The 13,548-nt window shown below is 42.9% G+C and overlaps 1 protein-coding gene across 2 annotated transcripts in view; it reads right to left on the bottom strand.

The window, feature by feature from the left end:
- The window catches only part of SLC6A11 (solute carrier family 6 member 11), a 92,758-nt gene that overhangs the window by 17,491 nt on the left and 61,719 nt on the right, over positions 1 to 13,548 (bottom strand). The gene's annotated exons all lie outside the window — the stretch shown is intronic.

Below are 13,548 nucleotides of genomic sequence, written 5' to 3'. Positions count from 1 at the left end.
TTAACATGAGAGTGACATGGAGAACCCCAACGCACATGGCTGCAATCCAGTAAAATCCTGCTCCTGTTTCCCTGGGATAAATGATCTCTTTAAGTCCTTTGTTAAAGCAGAACAACCAAAGCACCAAACCTGAGTGATAATCAGAGGCAGTGGCTGTGCAGCTGAATCTGGAGCCAGGGAGGAGGGAACACAGAGAACAGTTTCAGGACTAATAACAGCCATCAAATCCTCCTAAACACACAAAGGGGACGTGTTTGTTTTGCATCTGATCAAGTGAGACCTTGCTCTCTGGAGTTGTTGAGTGTTTCTGTTTAGAAATAACATTAGGATCACATTTGATTTACATCAGAGGCTTAAAGGGTTTCGTTGCTGTCACCCCGAATAAGACACAGCTGGTTACATCCCAGAGCTTCACCATCACTGAGGAAAAGCTGCACACGGAGAGGCTTTTGACAGACAGGCTCTTTAACAAGACTGGAAGCTCCCAAAACCTGTGAGGAGCGTGGGTCAGCTGAAAATGCACTGCCTGCTGGGGCCCAGACAAAAACTGGGAAACTGGATCAGCACATGGATCTGATCCTTCCCTTTTCCCTTTTCCCTTGTCTCATTTCCCTTTTCCCTTCCCCTCCTGTCCTCCCACAGCTGCAGGGCAGAGCACTCAGAGCAGCTCCCACAGCTCCGGTTAGCCCTGGAATTCCAGTCCTGCTGGAAGTGGGGGCAAAGGAGAACTGTGCTGGAAGGGAGCAGCTCCAGAGCTGCTGGAGCAGAGAGCAAATCTCTCTGGAACTCCCAGGCAGAGAAGCAGATCAAGCTCAGGCCACAAGTGATGCTCTTTTCCTTCAAAGGAAACAAAGACTATGACATCCTACAGGGATTCAGCCTAAAAAGTGGCAAACAGTCTATGAGAAACATTCTGCAAGGAAACATTCAGATATTCTGTAAAACTGGGATCAGACTGAAGCATGTTATTTTGTTGCTCTCTATGACATCAGTCAAGAAATTCCCTCAGAACTTAGAGCTGATGCTTAAATAGGAATGGAGAAGCAGTTTTATTTGCTGAATGGAATAATACAATCTTCTACAAGCTTCTTTCAGGTTGTATACTCAGAGGAGCAGTGACATTTAATTGGTTCGGATTTCTAAAATGGCAAAAAAGTGATCAGCAAAGTGGCAAATGGGAACATAAATGTAGAAACCACAGGTAGATTTTCTGTGGCTGAAAAAACCACGAGAGCTGGACTAACCCTGGTGTATATCTGCAGACATGTCAGCCCTTTAGAGCCCTTAAGGCGACATTTCACATGAGTTCTCCATCTCCTTGCCCAGGGAGCAGCTGATATTCAGCTTCAGACTGCAGCTGCAGAGTTTGGTGAGGTCTCAAATTGTTTATTGGTCTGTGCCACCTCAGCTTGGTCATTCACCAAGGGCACCTCAGGGAAATCGTTCTCATTCCAGCCTGTAATGGGCACAGATGGGCACTGGTAGACTGAAGCTGTTTTAGGCCACAACGACACAGATCCCGAGCTTCAGAAGGCTGAAAAGGACACTTTTATTTTTGGGACGTGTCTCCCTTTTACACTATTCTACACAGACCAATCTGATTGGTGACACAAAGGCAAACCTCTTCAATCACATTGGTCAGAGCAGAGGGACATCAAGAAGAAATCCCTCCTAGGAAAAGGAATGAAAACAAAGTTACAGTTACAAAAACACTTCTCCTGTTCACAGAAAATTCCTTGGGAAAAGAACTTCAGAAAACCAAAACACCTCAGGCACGGAATCAGGGCTACAGTAGACACCAGTCCCAAACCCAGGTGCCATCCAGGCGCCACCCACCTGGCTCACGGCCATAAAACCATTATGGGATATTTCTGGGAGTGCTGAGTCTGCCTCAAACCAGAAGTTGTTCCCCTTTCCATGCAGAGCAATGACATTCTGAAGGGCAGGGACACAGAGACAAACCTGGGGCAGCAGCTGGGACAAAAGAGGACATTTGAAAGGTGACACAGCTCAATACTTCTCTGCCATGAGTCAAGTCCAGAGGAAAGGACCTGCACCAGAGAACACTCTGCTGGTCCTTCATGAACTTTGGACCTCAAAAACCCTTTGGTCAGTGATAATTAATTCAATTTGACACTCATAAACTTGGGATTGGAACTGTTTTATAGATAAACTGATGGAAATCTATCAGCTCCTACCTTAAAAGATGGAACTAGACATTTATAGCTTTTTCCCTCTCCTATAAAAAGTTTCCATGCCGAAACAAGAATAAAATTAAAGCCCAAAAACCTTGATAAATAACCCTAATATTTGAAAAATCACACTTTTAAAGGACAGGACCTTACAAAACAATAATCAGGAGCGTTTTTCTACCAAAAAAATGGAAAGTGCTGCTTTGCAACATGCAGCTCTCAAGCCAGGCAATGCTCCTGTTTTAAATCTGTCTGGGTAACCTCAGTTTGGCCTTCTTGTGGCAGGTCTGGGGCACAATCTCCATTTCCACGAGGGTTTTCTCTGTCCAGGGAGATGAATTGAGCTGGGCAAACACAGGATGCTGCTGTCTGGAGGTTCCCTGGCCTCCTTTGTAGCTCGTGCAATGAAAGCAGGATAAGGAAGAAAGGAGGGGGATGTGCTGTAGTGCAGACAACAGAACCCTGCTCTGGAGAATTAGGTTCTTTTCACGTCCCTGCCATAAAGTTTCTAGGGGATGTTATGTCCATAAATCACTTCAAGGAACCTTTTCTCACATGTTCCATGACTTGGCCACCCTCTAATGGGTGTCCAAAGAGAGGGAGAAACTTACTGAGCACTCGCTGCTGCAGATAAAGTGAATTAAAAGTCACTTGTTGAATAACTAAAGAAACCCCCCAGTTTAACAAATCTACTTCAAATGGAAAATCCCCAGAAGAATGACAGCCCCTCATTTTAGTCTCAATATAAATGTCTTTCTGTCAGTAAGATGGGGTTTTGTCATACACTGAAATAAAACAAATGAAATTAAAAAAAAACACCAACCAACCAACTAAATAAATAAATATACAATAAAATAATTTAGGTGTCTGAAGCACGTGGCCAGTGCAGAAATAAGTCCCTTTGCAAGGCTGAGCCATTTTTTTATGATGATCAAGCAATGAATCTAGAGGGCCAAGCAAGGAGTGAGAGGGATAAAACAAAATATTGCATAACTGTCCTGAGATGAGCTCAGAGCCTAAATAGAGCAGAGACCTTGGGGACAACCTGGGATGTATTGATGTTGATTATTCCCATCATGCATGGAATAAAAACCATGGTGCTCACCTGAAGGAATATCTCAAATTCCAGGGGTTTGTACCTTCCCTTTACTTTTTGTACCTAACTTTGTACCTTCCCTTTACTTTCTGTGCTCCCTGGATATATTTGGAACAAGCTCCAGTGCAGCTGTTATGAAATCTTTCTGTGGATGCAGGAAGACTTGAACTGGCATTTGCTCCGTGACAAACAGATGAATAACTCAACCTTTTCTCAAAAAAATAAATTGCGTAAAATTGTTTCATGTCTGGACAACATGGGAACATCAGGCAGCTATTTTCAGTCTGATCTTCCCAAAAGACAGGCAGAGGTTTTTTTTAAAAAAAGAAAATATATTCTGCTGTCACCTGAGAATGTTCATTCTACAGCCCGGGGGCTGATGTGCAGCTTCTCTCTGCTTTACCCACACGTCCCCCCTTCTCTTTTGGCAGCATTCTGAATTGCCTTTCACAGGTTTCTCAGTGGCACCAGATCCTTGTGACACTGCTCAGGTGATACTCTGGGCTCCCAGGGTCACGGCTGAGCTGAAGGAGCTGCCACATCCCAGGGTCTCCATATAAACAGGAACAGCAACAGAGCACCAGGAAGATTCTCCCAGTAAATTAATTAATATCTTGGTTTTCTGTCTATCCCTGGCCTTTCCTACAGCCCACACAGTTCTGTTTGCTTCCTGGAGAGAATTCCTGTCAAAATCAAAGGCATTAATTTCACATTGAAGCCCAAGCACTGGCTGAAATCTGCATCCCAGGGCTGTAGCATCAGAAATATCCATTTTTATGGATATCTCATTCTAAACAGTGAGGTTGAACACCAAAGCCCAAAGCATCCTTAATTCCAGAGTGTTAATGACAAGCCCCTCATGAAGCAATGCCTCAGAACATGGGAGATCTCACAGACCAGCTAAAACCTGTGCCTGCTCTTCAAAACACCATGATCCAAATGTTGACAGTCATTTATTTCCTATTTCGTTATCAGAGAACCAGCAATCACTCCACGTTTTCTTCTAATTTAAATTATTCATTACTTTTTGATGAATCTCAGCAGTGTCTGTATTTTAAAAAGCTGTTTGCCTTCATTGGTTTCAAATGAGAATTTTAAAAATAAAGCCGTGGCTGTCAGGAGATAATAAATGAAATTTCAAGGTTAGGGCAGAGAATAACTGCAGAATTTTATCACAAATGCCTGAATAAAACAACCTGTTGCTGGATAGGTTTAGGTGTGACAGGACTGTAGAAAACCTTCAAAATGTGACGTCTTGACCTTGAGAGAACACCTGCACTTAAAGAGTGACCTCATCAGACATGGGACAATTAGCAACAGGTTTAATTAGGAGGACTAATAGAAGGTGTTGGAGAATCAAAGGGTTTCAAAAGTTCCTGCCAGACCTCTCCCTAACAAAGGCTTCCTTCTTCTCCTCTGGGATGAGGTGGGAGAAGTTCACGGAGTGCTGCCTTTGGCAACTCCAAGCACTGCTGGAAAAGCTCAGAATAATTTCTAAGATTAAATTATAGGAAACTTATTAAATTATAGGTTGCAAAATAAATGCAACCCCTCCGCAAAACCCACAGAAAACCAAGACACAACCTGCCCCCCCGAAAAAAAACAAACAAAACCCACCAAAAAACCAAAAACCAAAACCACAAACCAGCAAACCAGAATTTAAGAAATGTGGTTTCTGGTAGCTTTGGGAAGAAGCCAAAGCTGCAATTTCACCCTGTGCTTTCATCTCCAATATCCTGGGAAGTCCTTTTCTATCAGTGAAATATTCATTCATTTTCTATCAGTCAATCATTCAATCATCAATCATTCAACCAGTCAAGCTGCTTTTTCAGTCCCCACCTGGAACACCTGACTGGGAGGAGCTGGGATTGAAAACCAGGGGAAAATTCTGTTTTCACCCCACAGAAAACAAAACATGAGCTGCTCGTGCTCCCAAAAATTCCGGCTCACTTATGTGGAGAAACAGATCCCATCAGGGTGTGCTGACCTTGCTGAAGTTCCCCACACAGTGAGCTTTAATATTTTATCTTTTCCCAGTCTTCGATCCCAGGTCTTCCTAATAAAGGACAATTTTCTCCCCAGGATGAACTTCTGGTGACACCAGGGAACTAAGAATTATTCTGCTGTAATGTGCAATGAAAAGAATCACTCCCTAAATTGCATTTTTATTGCACTGCTCTGCTACAAGACCCATCTTTATGTATATATATATTAATGTATTTCCAGGAATAATACTAAAATAGGCAGAAGTGGAGGACTTGAGCATTTTACCTCTGATCTTATTCCAATAAAGTGATTTTATTTTCTGGCTTTTTCATTATAAAGAGCATTCAACCACATCACAACCTCCTCTGTTGGGCCTGGTGTGGCAGCAGGGGAGAGCGTGGGGTGAGAAATGGGCTGCACAGACTGGGAGGGAGACAACAGACCTACACCTGGCTGCTTTTTTTAACACTTCCCATCTTCCTCAAGATGAAAAATGTTATATGTTCAGGTGACACTCCCCTACAAAGGCAGGCAGAGATACAATTTGGGTGTTTTCAGTGCAGGATGACTGGTAAAATGGATGGAGAAGAGGCTGAGGCACCATATCTGCCCAGCCACCTTCGGGTTGTGCACAAAGTGCAAGACCAAATTCACTGCCATAGACTCAAACCCCTATGCAAAGGCAGGGAAAATAAACCCAGCCAGTGTGCATTTGCACTCTAGTCACTCTCTTGCAATCAAGTGATTTTTTTTTTTCTGAAATAGCAGTGAACACAGAAATCAGCTGAGTGTCTGGGCTGTGCAGCTGCCAAAATGCAGAACTCAGAGGTCAAGGTTCTGTTCTGTTTGCAAAACAACCCAAACGCTTGGAGGATGCAGACGTTCACAGGGAATAAATCCATTCCTTGCCTGCATCCTGCTGTTCCCTGACTAGCAGTACACTGATTATTTCCATTAATATTGATCCCACAGGCAAAATCAAACAGGGAAGAATAATCTCCACTACCGTCATCTTCCCACCTCGTCAACACTGTTGTTGTACCCGTATAGTTTTTAGTATTTGACTGAAAAATAGTCAAATCAAAACATTTATTTGACTATAAAAGTCTTGGTATATGTTTAGATTAAAACAAACAGACAGACAAACAAAACCAAAACAAAAAACCTCACCAAAAACCCAAAAAACTCACCAAAAAAAACCACCCCCCCAAAAAACCTCACCCCATACAAATCTTCTGAACAGAGTTAATTTAAAAGACATTTTGTGTTTATAAATCAGACGAAAGCAGTTATTTCATAAAATTAAACCAGTTGATCCCCAGGGTCTCAATGAAAACCTTTTTGCATGGTCTGAAAACACAGTTTTCCACTCAAAACTAAAATCTTGGAGCACCCAGTGAGTAGAGCAGATTGTTACAATACAATTTTAAAGTAGAATATTTTTTCAGCTACAGACACAGGTGAAAGCTCGGAGAATTTTTAGGATGTTCTTCACAAGAAACGACTCTGGATGTCGCTGCCTCAACAAATACAATCTCTGGTACAGCTCACTTCTGATATATTGATTTTCCAATGAATACAGCCTTTCAAAGTCAGCTTTCCATATCTCTTATGCTCCCTGCATTTATTGAACCTCTGCTAGGAGTGCGAACGTTGAAAAATAAGGATATAAATCAGACTTTGCACTGAAGATGTGCCTGGGGGTCCTTGAAGTGACAGCCATTGATGTCAAAGTGGTTGGTGTGATGCTGGCCAAGTGAAGCTCAGCTCCTCCAGGCTCCTCCACACGGCAAGAGCAGCACAAAAATATCCCTCAGTTATCTCCAAGCAGCCTCAGCTCCAAGGAGTTGTGGCTGAGGGCAAAGCTGGGGTGCCTGGCTGAAGAAAATAAAAGCAGAAAAACCCACTGGATCCAAGCAGTCTGGCACCAAGCACGTTACCAAAAATAAATAAGCTCTTTAGCCCCTGCGCCTTGTCCCCAAACGCCTTCTTGAAAAAAAAAAAATGAATTATCTCTCCCAACTCAGTGGGAAAGGCCATTAAATGAGGAACTAAACCCAAACAAAATATGAGCTGTGCATTGTGGGGAAGCAGGCACAGAAATGGTGTTTTTTGGAGGCAGGAGTGAGTTTGTGTCTGAAGTTTACTACCCGGGGCTTTCTAAACAAGGCAGCTTCTGAAAGCAGAGCCTTCATTAGGGCAGGAAAACACCACTTAAACGGCCGGGCAGAAAATGGCTGAATTAAGCTCTTTTTCCCTCTCTTTAATGGCCATGATTCTCAAAAGAACCAAAGTAGGTTAGGGGAAGAATAAAACAGCTATGTCGCTAGTGTCTACCTGACAACAGCTTTTGTAGGGGTGAATAATTACATGAAAATCACTTCCTTTCCACCTCTCTTTGGGATTTCTGTGGAGTTGCTAGGCAGTCTCTCTGCTACCTTCTGCTAATGTCACTTCCAGAGGGCTGAATACAGTAAATTCATTGCGAGAGTGGAAACTGGGGAGAAGAAGGAACCTAAATACTCGGAGTTTTGTTTATTCATTGCTGCCTTTGGAGCCCGGCACTATAGCTGCGATCACTTTACAGCGATTGAGATGCTAATGTCCCCTGGGCTCGGTGTGGGCCAAGTACCACCCAGTTCAAATGGGACAGCTCCTTCCTCCAGACTGGAGCCACACCACTCGCATGTTCCTGTGGCAGCATCCAATGTGGAAAATCAAGTTTTCCTGGAGCAAAGCAGGCTGGGGAATCCTTAGAGGAGCAATTCTTTTCCTCCCTCACGCTGCTTTTCCTGAGTAGAATATTCCTATGCTCCTTAATCCAAAATTCAGGGATGTTGGTGTAGGACACGAAAGAAAGATGAGAGACTCCAAATATTTCAGAAGGCAAAGAGCATAGAAAAAAGGCTTTACTGTCTAATTCTTACTACTTTTTATAAAGTGTTCCCATACAGACTTAACATGGCTAGTCAATAGGAACGAAACCTCTCTAATCCCATGGGTTAAACCAGAGAAACAGCAAAACATTCCCTGAAGAAAGACTGTTTTGAGAAAGGAGAGTTGTTTGCCAAGATTGTTTTGAGAAGATGCTTTTTCTTGAGATTTTTTTCCTTGGGAAAAAGTCAGCAGCTGCTAGCAGGTTAAAATCTCTCAGACCCAGAAATAGCAGGCCCACACATGGGTGTGTTGGTTGCCTTGGTGTGATCCCAAGAGGAGCAGCCACGAGGTGCAGCTGTGCTCCTCTGAGTAAATCATGAGGGTGTTCACAGAGAGGAGAGGGCAGAAAATCCTGGCACAGGTGACACACGGAATTATGATAGATTACCAATCAGTAATTGTTCACTAAACCTATCACAGGAAGCACCTGATATTCTCGCCAAGACTCTGTCTTCAAACATCCGGCAAAGCAAACAGAAGAAAAGCTGAGTGACCAGTTTTTTGCAGTAATTAGAGCCGCATTCCCACAACTACCGGACCACCAACGGACCACCAACTACCGGGAAGCGGATAAAGACCCCTCCCCAGCAGCACTTTGCGAAAACACAGGAGATACAGAAAAATACATGTATCACAGGGAGCTGCAAAGTATAAAAGCAGAGACTCTCAGATAGTGGTGTGGACCGTGGTGCAGCAGGAGACTCTCCCGGCCACCAAGTGCTGTTTTGTTTACTGTCGCTTGCTCAATAAATTCCAATCTGATCTAATTGAGCTTGTGTCCAGTCAATTATTGGGACACACATATAACAGAAAGACTCTAAAACTCAGAGACAACGTGAGTTTTAAAGCAGGTATGTGATTTATTCAGCGCTGGGCGTGATGCGGGAGAGCTCCCAAAGGCATCCACGCCCCTCACTCACTCCCATTCTCCTTTAACCTCTAGAATGTTACAGATGCATCAAGTTTCACAATACACCTATGCATATACATTCCTTGGCTCTTCCTCTCTCCGCTTCGTATGTTAATTGTCTTATCAGTCCTGTGCCTGCGCAGGTGTCTCTGGTGGTCATCCCTGGGGTCTCAGAGATGAAGAAGGATAGTCTTCCTCAGAGATGACCTTCTGACCTTGCTGTCTTGTGCATGCCCACTGATCCTCTGGTCACAGTCCAAGCTCTGAGGCCAGGTTTATCTGGTCCTGGGGGCCCAAGGCGCCTTCACTATCTCTGTGTCTCTGGTAATCTTGCATTCTTGTCTTTCGTTCTGGTAAACAACCCCCCTTTATCAGGCATCTTTGTATTCCTCTTTGCCATTCTTGCACACAGCCCTGTCTCTTCCTTCAAAGAGCAGCAATACACACCATCTGAATGCCTATCCTTTAATCAGTATTCTTCTAATCTTTATGATTAATATTCTCTAGTTTCTAACCCCACGTTTCACAGGTTCTCAGGGAAGCAGTGCCCCTGGATCCCTGGAAGTGTCCAAGGCCAGGCTGGATGAGGTTTTGGAGCAACCTGGGACCACAGAAGGTGTCCCTGCCATGCACAGGATGATCTGTACGATCCATTCCAATCCAAACCACTCTGTGACTGCGCATAGGTTAAAAAAAAGAGATAAACTTTGTCTAAATATCCCTCTCCACCGCAGAGTGCTGGCTGAGGCACTGGGGCTGGAATGCTCTCTCTGGAGAGCAGGGACAAGTGGCTGTGAGAGGGCAGCAGCCGACCCCAGAGCAAGGTGCTGAGAAGTCTAAAATCATCTTTGATTTCCACTTTCAGTCTCATGAGCCTGTGCTTCTCCTTGATTCTGCCCTCGTTTGTTTTCTTCCTCAAAGTTACCTCACTGAGGCACAGCAGGAGACAGGGAAATCCAGAGGCTTTGAATTCACTTCCCTGTCAGCATTTTCTGAGGGGAGGATTCAAACCCCTTGAAGTATTTCCATTAATTTCGCTCTGGAGCATACGGAAGGAGATACTTGGCAGTATAAGGCACACAGAATACCCCAGAGATATTATTCATATAAGATCATTTCTATCCTTATGATAACATGATTTTAGTGGGGGGAGGGGGGGGAATGGTATCTGGAACAATTTTGTGTCTGAGTGATAGGAAACAAAAATCATCTTCAGTGGATTGGTAGCTTAACTTTGGAAAACCGGCAAGCTGGAAAGGTTTTTAGGAAGATATTGATATTTAATCACAATATCTCCTCTCAAAAGGTATCGATAGGAGGCAAAGCATCATTAAATCCCAATATCTCTTGGGAGCAGCAGTTTTTTCTTCATTCATTCATTTCTCTAAAGTGCAAAGGTTCAGCCCAGGAGGATTCTTTCCATTGTTCCTCTGGGATGTTCTTGGGTATGGAAAATGATCCCACCCTCTGGGAAGGGAAAATCGCTGCTGATCATCCCCGTGGTCCAGTTTGCTGGAGAGGCCTCTTGCCTTAAAAGCATCAATATTCTTCTCCTACACTTTCACTACATAAAGCTTCAGGCATTTGGAGATAAAAGAATTTTCTTTTTCATTCTGTATATGGTGCAAGAAAAGCACAAATAATAACAATTCCCTTTCTTTCTTATTTTATATATTTCCATGTATATTTCAGATATTTTCAGTGTCCCAGAGACACCAGAATTTACCAGGTCTTTTAAGCAGCCTGTCAGTGTCATTTCCTATAAATGATAAATAAAGATCCTCAATTTTTTTTTTTTTTAATAAATGCAGGAAGTGCAGTCAACTAATTTTTAAAATGAGGGTGTTGATTAGGGTTCCACTTTACTGAGACACAACCAACAAGTGCTCTCAGGATGAGAGATCTGGCAGCTTCCACATCCACCAAAGTGCACTCACAGGGGTTTCAGAATATTTACACTTAATTCAGCTGAGGCACTGATGGGAGAGGTGATCCTGATTAATTTCTGCACTGCTCTGAATCCAAACCAAGATGGGGTTAAGGCCTTTTTGTTTCAAATATTCTGTTTGTGTTAGATTTGCCAGAAAGCAGGGCTTTGGGGTGGCTTTGGCTTTTAGGTTTTCAGATTTAGGAAAGGCAGTGGGGTTCCATCTCCTCTTACCGAGTTGATCACTTCAAAATATCCAATTTTTATTACAGATCTCAATTGTAATATCCCAGTGACAAAAAACCTTCTCCAGTGGCTTCTTTATTAACTCGTCTTACTCTCTTTAGTTTCTCCTTCTCCATCCTTGAAGCCTAAGGATGATGCCAAACACAGCATCCAGCCCTGATATTTGAAGCTTTAAAGGGGGAATGTTCTGGTTTTGATCATTATTCAAAGATTTCATTCAGAAGGGAAGAGGAAGATATACTTGGGGTTATAGAACATGGGGTGAAATGTTATTTAATCTAATTTGTTTAAAAATAATAATTTCTCAGGGATTCTTTTTAAGCTACCTGAAGAAGACTTATCTATGAACTGCACTTCTAACAAAGTACTTAAAAAGAACAGCTCAAAACAGAAGAAAACAGAGTTATAGAAGCATGAGGATAACTTGATCTTAAACTCTTCCTTTTGTTGAAAACAGCTGAAACCTTGTGTAAATATCTGATACCACCCAGGGTGGGTTCAGTTTATGTTGGGAAAACAGAATTCCTGACTGTAGAACAAACCCTTTGCACCACCAAAGGAGGTCACACAACAAAAGCATCGTATTTTCCCCAAAACACTGCACTTCCTTGCCTTCAGAGGAGCCTATTTGCTCTCTGTATCCTATATTAGGAATGAAAACCACTCCACTGGGGCTTTTCCTGCTCTTCAGGAATCCCCGTGGCTTTGCAGTGAGCCCTGAGGATCCCAGACCACTTCAAGTCCTGGAGGTTCTACTCGAGCTCCATATTCCACCTCCAACCGCTTTAATGTCTAATTCATCCAAATCCATCAAAACGTCTCTGTGTAAGGTAAACTTACATTTAGCACTGTGCAGTTTTAAAAAATAGGGAAAAGGATGCTCAGAAAAAAAAAGAGTCTGCTGAATGCTTAAAATTTTGGATTTCTCTCACTACTAAATACTTAAAAATTTTTCATTTTTGCATTTCAAACAAGTTGAAGCTTCTGCAATGTTAGGGCATGATATTCAAAGAAATTTTCCCATCAATTTCCAGGAGTCTGTGTTTTATCTTGCTAGATTTTGCAGAATTGGAATTCGTGGGAACAAGAAATGCAACTCGAAGACTGCTTTATTGGCTGCTTTTGCTTGCAGAAATATTTCTTAAGCTAAATTAAATATGTGAAGAGGTAAGAAAGATATAAATATATTCTACTGCTCTAATGTAGTATTTGGCAAATTAGGGGCTTGAGGACAAAATATGCAGAGTAAAAATTTAAAAAACCTCTTATCCCCTACATTATGAAGACCTTAGAATTGAGCTGGACTGGAATAATCCAATGTATGCTATAAATACTCATCTAAATAAAAAGCAGCCTGAAGGAATATTTTGAAATTTTCTAAGCAGTAAATCAAAGTTTGTCTCACCAAAGCTTAACTGTGCTCATCAGAGCTTTGTTCCCCTCAGAAATCTCTTAGAGGACAAAACAATTCCCTGACTGCCAAAGGAACCCTAGAAGTGGCAGTGGGGTCTCAGGCCAGTTGGGGAAAATAGGGAAAAAATAAACTTATACAGAGACTTTCCCCATGTATAAACTGTCCCAAAGACAGAGAAGTTCTCTGCTGAGATCCCTGCGTGTCCTTAGGTCACCCGAGGTATTAATTGTGACTTGGGTATGCCACAAACACCTCCCAACTTCTGATAAAAAGAACTTTCTTCAACTGGACCCTTTAGTCCAGGGATATCTGAGAGTGTTTCAGTTTTTCATGCCAATAATACGGTATTTTCCCTGGGTTGCATCCTGCAATGAGCTCCAACAACTCCACTTAATTCCTTCGGTGAGGATGTGACAGGCACCGGCAATCCAGGGCGAGACCAGCCCCGCTGGAAGCAGCTCTCCTAAAATGTGCCCTTCATGGCTATACCTTGTTTTCCTCCTTTGTTTGTTTGTTCTCGCATTTTCTACAGCAGCAGCTCCAGCACTAAAGGCTACTTGGGGCAGTAAAAATTTCATTTCCACTTTCTCAGCTCAGCTCAGATCCCTCTCTCAGTCGTTCCTCACAGGGTTGGAGGAGCTGGGGTTGTTTATCCTGGAGAAAAGGAGACTCAGAGGTGACCTTGTCACTCCCTACAGCTCTCTGAAAGGTGGCTGTGCTCAGGTGGGGCTGGTCTCTTTGTCCAGGCAGCAACTGACAGAACCAGAGGACACAGCCTTGAGCTGTGCCAAGGGAAGTAGAGGTTGGATATTAGGAAAACTTTTTTTTACAGAAAGGGTG

The sequence above is a fragment of the Sylvia atricapilla genome, chromosome 11 (genome assembly GCF_009819655.1).
Source record: "Sylvia atricapilla isolate bSylAtr1 chromosome 11, bSylAtr1.pri, whole genome shotgun sequence".
Classification (NCBI taxonomy): Eukaryota; Metazoa; Chordata; class Aves; order Passeriformes; family Sylviidae; genus Sylvia; species Sylvia atricapilla.
This window is presented reverse-complemented; position numbering and strand designations above follow the sequence as displayed.